We start from the raw sequence: 13,894 nt of genomic DNA, 5'->3' as shown, positions 1-13,894 counted from the left end.
CACAGCTCTCTGGTCTTGGCCATTGTGGAGAGGTTGGAGTCTGTTTGATTGAGTGTGTGGACAGGTGTCTTTTATACAGATAACAAGTTCAAACAGGTGCAGTTAATACAGGTAATGAGTGGAGAACAGGAGGGCTTCTTAAAGAAAAACTAACAGGTCTGTGAGAGCCGGAATTCTTACTGGTTGGTAGGTGATCAAATACTTATGTCATGTAATAAAATGCAAATTAATTACTTAAAAATCATACAATGTGATTTTCTGGATTTTTGTTTTACATTCCGTCTCTCACAGTTGAAGTGTACCTACGATAAAAATTACAGACTTCTACATGCTTTGTAAGTAGGAAAACCTGCAAAATCGGCAGTGTATCAAATACTTGTTCTCCCCACTGTATATATATATACATATTTGTAATTGCAAACAAAGGTTTCTGTACCAAATATTAAGTTCTGCTTTTCTGATGTATCAAATACTTATGACATGCAATAAAATGCAAATAAATTACTTAAAAATCATACAATGTGATTTTCTGGATTTTTGTTTTAGATTCCGTCTCACAAGTGTACCTATGATAAAAATTACAGACCTCTACATGCTTTGTAAGTATGAAAACCTGCAAAATCGGCAGTGTATCAAATACTTGTTCTCCCCACTGTATACATACATATACATATATACATACACATATACATTATACACACATACATACATACATACATACATACATACATACATGCATACATACACACACACATATACATACATACATGCATACACATACATATCCTTTAAAAAATATATATTCCCCTTTATTACTTTCCAACCCCACCACCCTTTCCCTAATTGGAGTAAACTAGTAAACAACAATGCTTAGGCCACTACTTCCAGCTTTTACTTACTATATACATTTTATGGACACAGTCAATTTTACAATGATTATATTTTGTTTGTTTTCTTCTTCTTCTTCTCTCAACCTCTCTGATCATTTTCATGATGTCCATCCGGTTTGTTTCTATATGCCATATCTTTCTAACTGTGCTCTTTCACAAAAGCTCCCAACCTACAACCTATATGCTTACATTATTAGTTACAGTGGGGAAAAAAAGTATTTAGTCAGCCACCAATTGTGCAAGTTCTCCCACTTAAAAAGATGAGAGAGGCCTGTAATTTTCATCATAGGTACACGTCAACTATGACAGACAAAATGCGGGAAAAAAATCCAGAAAATCACATTGTAGGATTTTTTATGAATTTATTTGCAAATTATGGTGGAAAATAAGTATTTGGTCACCTACAAACAAGCAAGATTTCTGGCTCTCACAGACCTGTAACTTCTTCTTTAAGAGGCTCCTCTGTCCTCCACTCGTTACCTGTATTAATGGCACCTGTTTGAACTTGTTATCAGTATAAAAGACACCTGTCCACAACCTCAAACAGTCACACTCCAAACTCCACTATGGCCAAGACCAAAGAGCTGTCAAAGGACACCAGAAACAAAATTGTAGACCTGCACCAGGCTGGGAAGACTGAATCTGCAATAGGTAAGCAGCTTGGTTTGAAGAAATCAACTGTGGGAGCAATTATTAGGAAATGGAAGACATACAAGACCACTGATAACACCATACCTACTGTGAAGCATGGGGGTGGAAACATCATGCTTTGGGACTGTTTTTCTGCAAAGGGACCAGGACGACTGATCCGTGTAAAGGAAAGAATGAATGGGGCCATGTATCGTGATATTTTGAGTGAAAACCTCCTTCCATCAGCTAGGGCATTGAAGATGAAACGTGGCTGGGTCTTTCAGCATGACAATGATCCCAAACACAACGCACGGGCAACGAAGGAGTGGCTTCGTAAGAAGCATTTCAAGGTCCTGGAGTGGCCTAGCCAGTCTCCAGATCTCAACCCCATAGAAAATCTTTGGAGGGAGTTGAAAGTCCGTGTTGCCCAGCGACAGCCCCAAAACATCACTGCTCTAGAGGAGATCTGCATGGAGGAATGGGCCAAAATACCAGCAACAGTGTGTGAAAACCTTGTGAAGACATACAGAAAACGTTTGACCTGTGTCATTGCCAACAAACGGTATATAACAAAGTATTGAGAAACTTTTGTTATTGACCAAATACTTATTTTCCACCATCATTTGCAAATAAATTCATTAAAAATCCTACAATGTGATTTTCTGGAGAAAAAAAATCTCATTTTGTCTGTCATAGTTGACGTGTTACAGGCCTCTCTCATCTTTTTAAGTGGGAGAACTTGCACAATTGGTGGCTGACTAAATACTTTTTTTCCCCACTGTATCTTGTTATTAGTTGTTGTTAGTTGTTAGTAGTCCCATCCTTCAACTCCATTCAACACCACCCATCTATCTCTTAACACCATCCATATAGGATTTCTATTTGCCATATATTTTTCAACTGTACTGTGATGTTTTACAAAAGTTCTGAGCCTTTCTATTCTCATTGCTTCTACAGATTGTAAATTGAAAATAAACATTTTTGCTAAAAGTATTATTATATTATTGATCGATTGACTATGACTTTTCAGATCACCCAGTGACGCTATCTGCAAATTTAGCTCCAGGTAAATATTGCAATCCTTTAGCCATTCCTGGACCTGTGTCCAAAAACAAGCTACAAATGGATAGTACCAAAACAAATGATCTAATGATTCTATCTCTTCGCAGCAAAATCTGCAGAGTTGGGAAGATTGTATCCCCCATATAAATAACATTCTATTGGTAGCAAGAATTTTATATAATAATTTAAATTGAAAGATTCTAAGTTTTGAATCCGGTGTCGTTTTGCGTATCAGTTCATAAACACTATGCCATGGGATCGGTACGTCAAAAATCTCTTCCCAACTATTTTGCAATCTATATGGGACGGCTGCCAATCCTTTGGTCCTTAAATGAAACTGGAATACCTTTTTATTTATCACAGTTTTCTTTAACTAATTATGTTCTTTAATGCAAGGCCGACAGACAAGTTCTTTACTTTCTCCCCCTTCCACTTTCGTCTTCCATTTTTGCGGTAAGGCTGCAATTATTTGGTTGTAATTTTGGGTAGAGAAGACATTTCCATATGTTTTTGTTAGCTGCATGTGCGACATAACACCACCAGTCCTACCGTTGATATAATCTACGAAGATTATACATTTTTTAAACATTTTGTCAAAAAAAAAGTTTTTTTGTTGTTTCTGGAGGATTACATTGAAATTGCAACCAACTTTCTATGGCTTGTTTTAGAAATAGTGATATTTGGGAGATTATTTCCTTTTCAAATAACTTAAAGTGAGATGTTGTAATCTGAATAAAGGGAAAAGGGCCATTCTTGAACATTGGGTGAGACAATCTTACTAATTTGCTAGAGAACCAGTTCGGATTTAAGTATAACTTTTGTATAACTGAAGTTTTTAGTGATAGGTCTAATGCTTTAATATTTTAAAATGTCTGTCCTCCGAATTCATATTCATTATATAAATAGGCCCATTTAATTTTGCCTGGCGCCTGGTTCCAAAAAAAATTGAATATTTTTTTCTCATATCATTTAAAAAAATGTTCGCTAGGCGTAGGCAAGACCATAAGCAAATAGGGAAACTGGGATAATACTAAAGAGTTAATCAGGGTGATTTTTCCACAAATTGAAAGGTACAGTGAGGGGAAAAAAGTATTTGATCCCCTGCTGATTTTGTACATTTGCCCACTGACAAAGACATGATAAGTCTATAATTTTAATGGTAGGTTTATTTGAACAGTGAGAGACAGAATAACAACAAAAAAATCCTGAAAAACGCATGCAAAAATGTTATGAATTGATTAGCATTTTAATGGGGGAAATAAGTATTTGACCCCTCTGCAAAACATGACTTAGTACACTTATATTTACATAATTTAGCAGACGCTCTTATCCAGAGCGACTTACAAATTGGTGCATTCAACTTATGATAGCCAGTGGGACAACCACTTTTTTTAATATTTTTTTTTATGGGGGGGTGGGTGAGGAGGGGGTAGAGGGATTACTTTTATACTATTCCAGGTATTCCTTAAAGAGGTAGGGTTTCAAGTGTCTCCGGAAGGTGGTCAGTGACTCTGCTGTCCTGGTGTCGTGGGGGAGCTTGTTCCACCATTGGGGTGCCAGAGCAGCGAATAGCTTTGACTAGGCTGTGCGGGAACTGTGCTTCCGTAGAGGTAGGGGGGCTAGCAGGCCAGAGGTGGATGAACGTAGTGCCCTCGTTTGGGTGTAGGGTCTGATCAGAGCCTGAAGGTAAGGAGGTGCCGTTCCCCTCACAGCTCCGTAGGCAAACACCATGGTCTGGTAGTAGATGCGAGCCTCAACTGGAAGCCAGTGGAGTGTGCGGAGGAGCGGGGTGACATGAGAGAACTTGGGAAGGTTGAACACCAGACGGGCTGCAGCGTTCTGGATAAGTTGTAGGGGTTTAATGGCACAGGCAGGAAGCCCAGCCAACAACGAGTTGCAGTAATCCAGACGGGAGATGAGAAGTGCCTGGATTAGGACCTGTGCCACTTTCGGTGTAAGGTAGGGTCGTACTCTACGAATGTTGTAGAGCATGAACCTGCAGGATCGGGTCACTGCTTTGATGTTAGCGGAGAACGACAGGGTGTTGTCCAGGGTCATGCCAAGGTTCTTTGCACTCTGGGAGGAGGACACAATGGAGTTGTCAACCGTGATGGCGAGATCATGGAGCGGGCAGTCCTTCCCCGGGAGGAAGAGCAGCTCCGTCTTGCCGAGGTTCAGCTTGAGGTGGTGATCCGACATCCACACTGATATGTCTGCCAGACATGCAGAGATGCGATTCGCCACCTGGTTATCAGAAGGGGGAAAGGAGAAAATTAATTGTGTGTCGTCTGCGTAGCAATGATAGGAGAGACCATGTGAGGATATGACAGAGCCAAGTGACTTGGTGTATAGAGAGAATAGGAGAGGGCCTAGAACGGAGCCCTGGGGGACACCAGTGGTGAGAGCACGTGGTGCGGAGACAGATTCTCGCCACGCCACCTGGTAGGAGCGACCTGTCAGGTAGGACGCAATCCAAGAGTGAGCAGCGCCGGAGATGCCCAAATCGGAGAGGGTGGCGAGGAGGATCTGATGGTTCACAGTATCAAAGGCAACAGATAGGTCTAGAAGGATAAGATCAGGGGAGAGAGAGTTAGCTTTAGCAGTGCGGAGAGCCTCCGTGACACAGAGAAGAGCAGTCTCAGTTGAATGACCAGTCTTGAAACCTGACTGGTTTGGATCAAGAAGGTCATTCTGAGTGAGATAGCAGGAGAGTTGGCTAGAGACGGCACACTCAAGAGTTTTGGAGAGAAAATAAAGAAGGGATACTGGTCTGTAGTTGTTGACATCGGAGGGATCGAGTGTAGATTTTTTGAGAAGGGGTGCAACTCTCGCTCTCTTGAAGACGGAAGGGACATGGCCAGCGGTCAAGGATGAGTTGATGAGCGAGTACTTGGTGGCAAAACCCTTGTTGACAATCACAGAGGTAAGACGTTTCTTGTAGTTGGCCACCAGGTTTGCACACATCTCGGGAGGGATTTTTTTGCAGATCTTCTCCAAGTCATTTAGGTTTCGAGGCTGACGTTTGGCAACTCGAACCTTCAGCTCCCTCCACAGATTTTCTATGGGATTAAGGTCTGGAGACTGGCTAGGCCACTCCAGGACCTTAATGTGCTTCTTCTTGAGCCACTCCTTTGTTGCCTTGGCCGTGTGTTTTGGGTCATTGTCATGCTGGAATACCCATCCACAACCAATTTTCAATGCCCTGGCTGAGGGAAGGAGGCTCTCACCCAAGATTTGACGGTACATGGCCCCATCCATTGTCCCTTTGATGCCGTGAAAGGTTCCTGTCCCCTTAGCAGAAAAACACCCCCAAAGCATAATGTTTCCACCTCCATGTTTGACGGTGGGGATGTTGTTCTTGGGGTCATAGGCAGCATTCCTCCTCCTCCAAACACGGCGAGTTGAGTTGATGCCAAAGAGCTCCATTTTGGTCTCATCTGACCACAACACTTTCACCCAGTTCTCCTCTGAATCATTCAGATGTTCATTGGCAAACTTCAGACGGGCATGTATATGTGCTTTCTTGAGCAGGGGGACCTTGCGGGCGCTGCAGGATTTCAGTTCTTCACGGCGTAGTGTGTTACCAATAGTTTTCTTGGTGACTATGGTCCCAGCTGCCTTGAGATCATTGACAAGATCCTCCCGTGTAGTTCTGGGCTGATTCCTCACTGTTCTCATGATCATTGCAACTCCACGAGGTGAGATCTTGCATGGAGCCCCAGGCCGAGGGAGATTGACAGTTATTTTGTGTTTCTTCCATTTGCGAATAATCGCACCAACTGTTATCACCTTCTCACCAAACTGCTTGGCGATGGTCTTGTAGCCCATTCCAGCCTTGTGTAGGTCTTCAATCTTGTCCCTGACATCCTTGGAGAGCTCTTTGGTCTTGGCCATGGTGGAGAGTTTGGAATCTGATTGATTGACTGCTTCTGTGGACAGGTGTCTTTTATACAGATAACAAACTGAGATTAGGAGCACTCCCTTTAAGAATGTGCTCCTAATCTCAGCTCGTTACCTATATAAAAGACACCTGGGGAGCCAGAAATCTTTCTGATTGAGAGGGGGTCAAATACTTATTTCCCTCATTAAAATGCAAATCAATTTATAACATTTTTGACATGTGTTTTTCTGGATTTTTTTGTTGTTGTTCTGTCTCTCACTGTTCAAATAAACCTACCATTAAAATGATAGACTGATCATTTCTTTGTCAGTGGGCAAACGTACAAAATCAGCAGGGGATCAAATACTTTTTTCCCTCACTGTATTTACCTTTCCATGGTAGCAAGATCTTATCTATTTTTGCTAACTTTCTATTAAAAAGTATTGGAGTGAGATCATTTATTTCCTTTGGGATATGTATTCCAAATATATCCACATCACCATCAGACCATTTTATTGATAAACTACATGGTAATGTAAAAATTGTATTTTTTAGTGTTCCAATACGTAATATAGTACATTTGTCATCAAATGCCTTTTCAAAGTCTGCTATGAATAGCAGGCCTGGTTTCCCAGATTTTCCATAGTGTTCTATTGTTTCCAGTACTTGCCTTATATTATCTCCAATGTATCTTCCATGTAAAAAACCTGTCTGATTAGAATGAATAATGTCCGACAATACCTTTTAAATTCTATGCGCTATACATTTTGCTATAATTTTAGCATCACAACACTGAAGTGTAAGGGGCCTCCAATTTTTTAAATGGACTGGATCTTTATATTTTCCACTTGGATCCTGTTTCAGTAATAATGAAATCAGACTTTCTTCTTGAGTGTCTGATAATCTACCATTTACATAGGAGTGGTTAAAACATGCTAATAACGGTCCTCTTAGTATATCAAAAAGGTTTGGTACACCTCGACTGGTATGCCATCCAACCCTGGAGTTTTCCCGGACTTAAAGTCTTTAATTGCATCCATAAATTCCTCCTCTGTAATTTCACCTTCAAATCAAATCAAATCACATTTTATTGGCCACATGCGCCGAATACAACAGGTACAGACATTACAGTGAAATGCTTACTTACAGCCCTTAACCAACAGTGCATTTATTTTTTAACAAAAAAGTACGTGTTGAGAAAAAAAGAGCAGAAGTTAAATAAAATAACAGTAGGGAGGGTATATATACAGGGGGGTACCGGTGCAGAGTCAATGTGCGGGGGCACCGGCTAGTTGAGGTAGTTGAAGTAATATGTACATGTGGGTAGAGTTAAAGTGACTATGCATAAATAATTAACAGAGTAGCAGCAGCGTAAAAGGATGGGGTGGGGGGGCAGTGCAAATAGTCCGGGTAGCCATGATTAGCAGTTCAGGAGTCTTATGGCTTGGGGGTAGAAGCTGTTGAGAAGTCTTTTGGACCTAGACTTGTCACTCCGGTACCGCTTGCCATGCGGTAGCAAAGAGAACAGTCTATGACTAGGGTGGCTGGAGTCTTTGACAATTTTGAGGGCCTTCCTCTGACACCGCCTGGTATAGAGGTCCTGGATGGCAGGAAGCTTGGCCCCAGTGATGTACTGGGCCGTACGCACTACCCTCTGTAGTGCCTTGCGGTCGGAGGCCAAGCAGTTGCCATACCAGGCGGTGATGCAACCAGTCAGGATGCTCTCGATGGTGCAGCTGTAGAATTTTTTGAGGTTCTGAGGACCCATGCCAAATCTTTTCAGTCTCCTGAGGGGGAATAGGCTTTGTCGTGCCCTCTTCACGACTGTCTTGGTGTGTTTGGACCATGATAGTTTGTTGGTGATGTGGACACCAAGGAACTTGAAGCTCTCAACCTGTTCCACTAAAGCCCCGTCGATGAGAATGGGGGCGTGCTCAGTCCTCTTTTTTTTCCTGTAGTCCACAATCATCTCCTTTGTCTTGGTCACGTTGAGGGAGAGGTTGTTATCCTGGCACCACACGGCCAGGTCTCTGACCTCCTCCCTATAGGCTGTCTCATCGTTGTCGGTGATCAGGCCTACCACTGTTGTGTCGTCGGCAAACTTAATGATGGTGTTGGAGTCGTGCCTGGCCATGCAGTCATGGGTGAACAGGGAGTACAGGAGGGGACTGAGCACGCACCCCTGAGGGGCCCCCGTGTTGAGGATCAGTGTGGCAGATGTGTTGTTACCTACCCTTACCACCTGGGGGCGGCCCATCAGGAAGTCCAGGATCCAGTTGCAGAGGGAGGTGTTTAGTCCCAGGATCCTTAGCTTAGTGATGAGCTTTGAGGGCACTATGGTGTTGAATGCTGAGCTGTAGTGAATGAATAGCATTCTCACGTAGGTGTTCCTCTTATCCAGGTGGGAAAGGGCAGTGTGGAGTGCAATAGAGATTGCATCATCTGTGGATCTGTTGGGGCGGTATGCAAATTGGAGTGGGTCTAGGGTTTCTGGGATAATGCTGTTGATGTGAGCCATGACCAGCCTTTCAAAGCACGTCATGGCTACAGACGTCAGTGCTACGCGTCGGTAGTCATTTAGGCAGGTTATCTTAGAGTCCTTGGGCACAGGGACTATGGTGGTCTGCTTGAAACATGTTGGTATTACAGACTCAGTCAGGGACATGTTGAAAATGTCAGTGAAGACACTTGCCAGTTGGTCAGCACATGCTCGGAGTACACGTCCTGGTAATCCGTCTGGCCCTGCGGCCTTGTGAATGTTGACCTGCTTGAAAGTCTTACTCACATCGGCTACGGAGAGCGTGATCACATAGTCATCCGGAACAGCTGGTGCTCTCATGCATGCTTCAGTGTTGCTTGCCTCGAAGCGAGCATAGAAGTGGTTTAGCTCGTCTGGAAGTCTTGTGTCACTGGGCAGCTCGCGGCTGTGCTTCCCTTTGTAGTCTGTAGTAGTTTTCAAGCCCTGCCACATCCGACGAGCGTCAGAGCCAGTGTAGTACGATTCAATCTTAGTCCTGTATTGACTCTTTGCCTGTTTGATGGTTCGTCGGAGGGCATAGCAGGATTTCTTATAAGCGTCCGGGTTAGAGTCCCGCTCCTTGAAAGCGGCAGCTCTACCCTTTAGCTCAGTGCGGATGTTTCCTGTAATCCATGGCTTCTGGTTGGGGTATGTACGTACGGTCACTGTGGGAACGACATCATCGATGCACTTATTGATGAAGCCAGTGACTGATGTGGTGTACTCCTCAATGCTATCTGAAGAATCCCGGAACATGTTCCAGTCTGTGCTAGCAAAACAGTCCTCTAGCTTAGCATCTGCATCATCTGACCACTTTTTTATTAACCGAGTCACTGGTGCTTCCTGCTTTAGTTTTTGCTTATAAGCAGGAATCAGGAGGATAGAGTTATGGTCAGATTTGCCAAATGGAGGGTGAGGGAGAGCTTTGTATGCGTCTCTGTGTGTGGAGTAAAGGTGGTCTAGAGTTTTTTTTTCCTTTGGTTGCACATTTAACATGCTGGTAGAAATTAGGTAGAACGGATTTAAGTTTCCCTGCATTAAAGTCCCCGGCCACTAGGAGCGCTGCATCTGGATGAGCGTTTTCCTGTTGACTTATGGCCTTATACAGCTCATTCAGTGCAATCTTAATGCCAGCATTGGTTTGTGGTGGTAAATAGACATCTATGAAAAATATAGATGTAAACTCTCTTGGTAAATAGTGTGGGCTACAGCTTATCATAAGATACTCTACCTCAGGCGAGCAAAACCTAGAGACTTCCTTAGTATTTGATTTTGTGCACCAGCTGTTGTTTACAAATATACACAGACTGCCACCCCTTGTCTTACCGGAGTCAGCCGTTCTATCCTGCCGATGTAGCGTATAGCCCGCTAGCTGTATGTTATCCATGTCGTCGTTCAGCCACGACTCGGTGAAACATAAGATATTACAGTTTTTAATGTCCCGTTGGTAGGATAACCGTAATCTTAGGTCATCCAATTTGTTCTTCAATGATTGAAGACTGGCTAATAGGATTGATGGGAGCGGCAGTTTACTCGCTCGCCGTCGGATCCTTACAAGGCACCCCGACCTACGTCCACGATATCTCCGTCTCTTCCTCATGCGAATGACGGGGATTTGGGCCTTGTCGGGTGTCTGTAGGATATCCTTCGCGGCCGCCTCGTTGAAGAAAAAATCTTCGTCCAATACGAGGTGAGTAATCGCTGTCCTGATATCCAGAAGCTCTTTTTGGTTATAAGAGACGATGGAAGAAACATTATGTACAAAATAAATTACAAATAACGCGGAAAAACACACATAATAGTACAATTGGTTAGAGGGCTGTAAAACGGCAGCCATCTTCTCCGGCGCTGTTCTGTAGTAGGCTCAGAATAAATTAGCTTTGCTTATAAGCAAAAACTAAATGAGTCACATGAGTCTTTCTGTATGGATGTTAATTTTACATTATCAATAGAAAAAAATCTCTACAATTAGCTTCAGTTAGAGGAGATGGAGGCGACTGAAATGAAAACATATGCTTAAAGTACTTTGTTTCCTCCTTCAAAATATAATTTGGTGATTCATGGGTGACTCCGTCAATTGTAACCAGTTTCATGAAATTATTTTTGGTAGCATTCCTATGTTGAAGATTAAAAAATAATTTGTTGCATTTTTTCCCATATTCCATCCAGTTTGCTTTATTTTTATAATATATTACACTTGATCTTTCTTGAATAAGTTTCTCCATTTCTTTTTGTTTTTCCTCTAATTTATTCTGAGCCTCTATGTTACAGTTTTTATTGCCATCTATCTGTTCTGTTAGACCTTCTATTTCCTTTGTTAGTATAAACTCTTGACTTAAATTGCTTTGTTTTCGAGTACTGAATTGCATGGCCTCTAAAGGCACATTTAAAGGTGTCCTATACAATAAGGGGATTTGCTGTACCTATGTTATGTCGGAAAAAATCAGTTATAAATTCCTTTGTCCTAGTTAAAAATAAATTATCATCCAATAGGCTTTGATAAAATTTCCAATATCCTCGCCCACGTGGAAATTCAGTAAGAGTAATGTATATGCCAATTATTTACAATTTAGTCATTTAGCAGACGCTCTTATCCAGAGTGACTTACAGTTAATGAGTGCATATTTATTTTTTCATACTGGCCCCCCATGGGAATCGAACCCACAACCCTGGCGTTGCAAGCGCCATGCTCTACCAACTGAGCTACACGGGTCCGACCGCATTCTGTCCCCTATCAACACTTTTTAAACTTTTGGTGCCAACGAGAATGACATAAGAAAGAAGTCAAGACGACTAGCTTGATTGAGTCTCCGTCATGTATATCTCACTAGATCAGGATATTTAAGCCTCCATATATCTACTAGTTCTAATGTATCCATGACATTCACGATTTCCTTAAGAGCATGAGGGTGATTGTTTGTGGTGTGATTTCCTTTACGGTCCATTGAGCTATTTAAAACAGTATTATAATCCCCCACCATAATAATATTGTCTTGAATTGCTTGCAGGGTTTATAATTTATTATATATATTGTCAAAGAAGTGTGGATCATCATTATTTGGTCCGTAAAGGTTAATAAGCCATATCTGTTTATGGTCCAATAACATATTTAAAATAATCCATCTACCTTGCGTATCTATTTGGACAATTTGCACATTCGGATCGAAATTACTATTAATTAATATCATCACCCCTTTTGAGTTTCTTTGCCCATGTAAATATTGTTATTCTATTGTTATTATCAGCTAAGCCATTACAATTATAACTGGCTATACTTATTTCACCATACACCATAATGAGATACAAGTTTCAAGTCTATTTATCATTATATATGTTTGTAAATTTACCAATAAAAAATACCGTAATGATTGAGTGTCCATATAGCTGTACCATGATATTTGCATTGCTACTAAGTGACTCTCCAATTGTTCTCCACTAATTCCCCCACTAAAGCCCCTCCCCATCCCAAGTTGAGCTGTCATCCCAGTGATCGGCATCCCACCCCCGTCCCTCCGGATCCCTAGGGCCCCGAGAGGCCAGGACCCATCCATCGAAAACAGCACACAGTGCCACCCACAAAACAGAAGCAGGTTAACCGCCAAAAGCATTTCCAATGCTGTCACCTCAATATATATATATACAGTGGGGAGAACAAGTATTTGATACACTGCCGATTTTGCAGGTTTTCCTACTTACAAAGCATGTAGAGGTCTGTAATTTTTACCATAGGTACACTTCAACTGTGAGAGAATATCACAAAAATCCAGAATATCACATTGTATGATTTTTAAGTAATTCATTTGCATTTTATTGCATGACATAAGTATTTGATACATCAGAAAAGCAGAACTTAATATTTGGTACAGAAAGCTTTGTTTGCAATTACAGAGATCATACGTTTCCTGTAGGTCTTGACCAGGTTTGCACACACTGCAGCAGGGATTTTGGCCCACTCCTCCATACAGACCTTCTCCAGATCCTTCAGGTTTCGGGGCTGTCGCTGGGCAATACGGACTTTCAGCTCCCTCCAAAGATGTTCTATTGGGTTCAGGTCTGGAGACTGGCTAGGCCACTCCAGGACCTTGAGATGCTTCTTACGGAGCCACTCCTTAGTTGCCCTGGCTGTCTGTTTTGGGTCGTTGTCATGCTGGAAGACCCAGCCATGACCCATCTTCAATGCTCTTACTGAGGGAAGGAGGTTGTTGGCCAAGATCTCGCCAAACATGGCCCCATCCACCCTCCCCTCAATACGGGGCAGTTGTCCTGTCCCCTTTGCAGAAAAGCATCCCCAAAGAATGATGTTTCCACCTCCATGCTTCACGGTTGGGATGGTGTTCTTGGGGTTGTACTCATCCTTCTTCTTCCTCCAAACACGGCGAGTGGAGTTTAGACCAAAAAGCTATATTTTTGTCTCATCAGACCACATGACCTTCTCCCATTCCTCCTCTGGATCATCCAGATGGTCATTGGCAACCTTCAGACGGGCCTGGACATGCGCTGGCTTGAGCAGGGGGACCTTGCGTGAGCTGAAGGATTTTAATCCATGACGGCGTAGTGTGTTACTAATGGTTTTCTTTGCGACTGTGGTCCCAGCTCTCTTCAGGTCATTGACCAGGTCCTGCCGTGTAGTTCTGGGCTGATCCCTCACCTTCCTCATGATCATTGATGCCCCACGAGGTGAGATCTTGCATGGAGCCCCAGACCGAGGGTGATTGACCGTCATCTTGAACTTCTTCCATTTTCTAATAATTGCGCCAACAGTTGTTGCCTTCTCACCAAGCTGCTTGCCTATTGTCCTGTAGCCCATCCCAGCCTTGTGCAGGTCTACAATTTTATCCCTGATGTCCTTACACAGCTCTCTGGTCTTGGCCATTGTGGAGAGGTTGGAGTCTGTTTGATTGAGTGTGTGGACAG

Source organism: Coregonus clupeaformis, chromosome 31 (genome assembly GCF_020615455.1).
Source record: "Coregonus clupeaformis isolate EN_2021a chromosome 31, ASM2061545v1, whole genome shotgun sequence".
Classification (NCBI taxonomy): Eukaryota; Metazoa; Chordata; class Actinopteri; order Salmoniformes; family Salmonidae; genus Coregonus; species Coregonus clupeaformis.
This window is presented reverse-complemented; position numbering follows the sequence as displayed.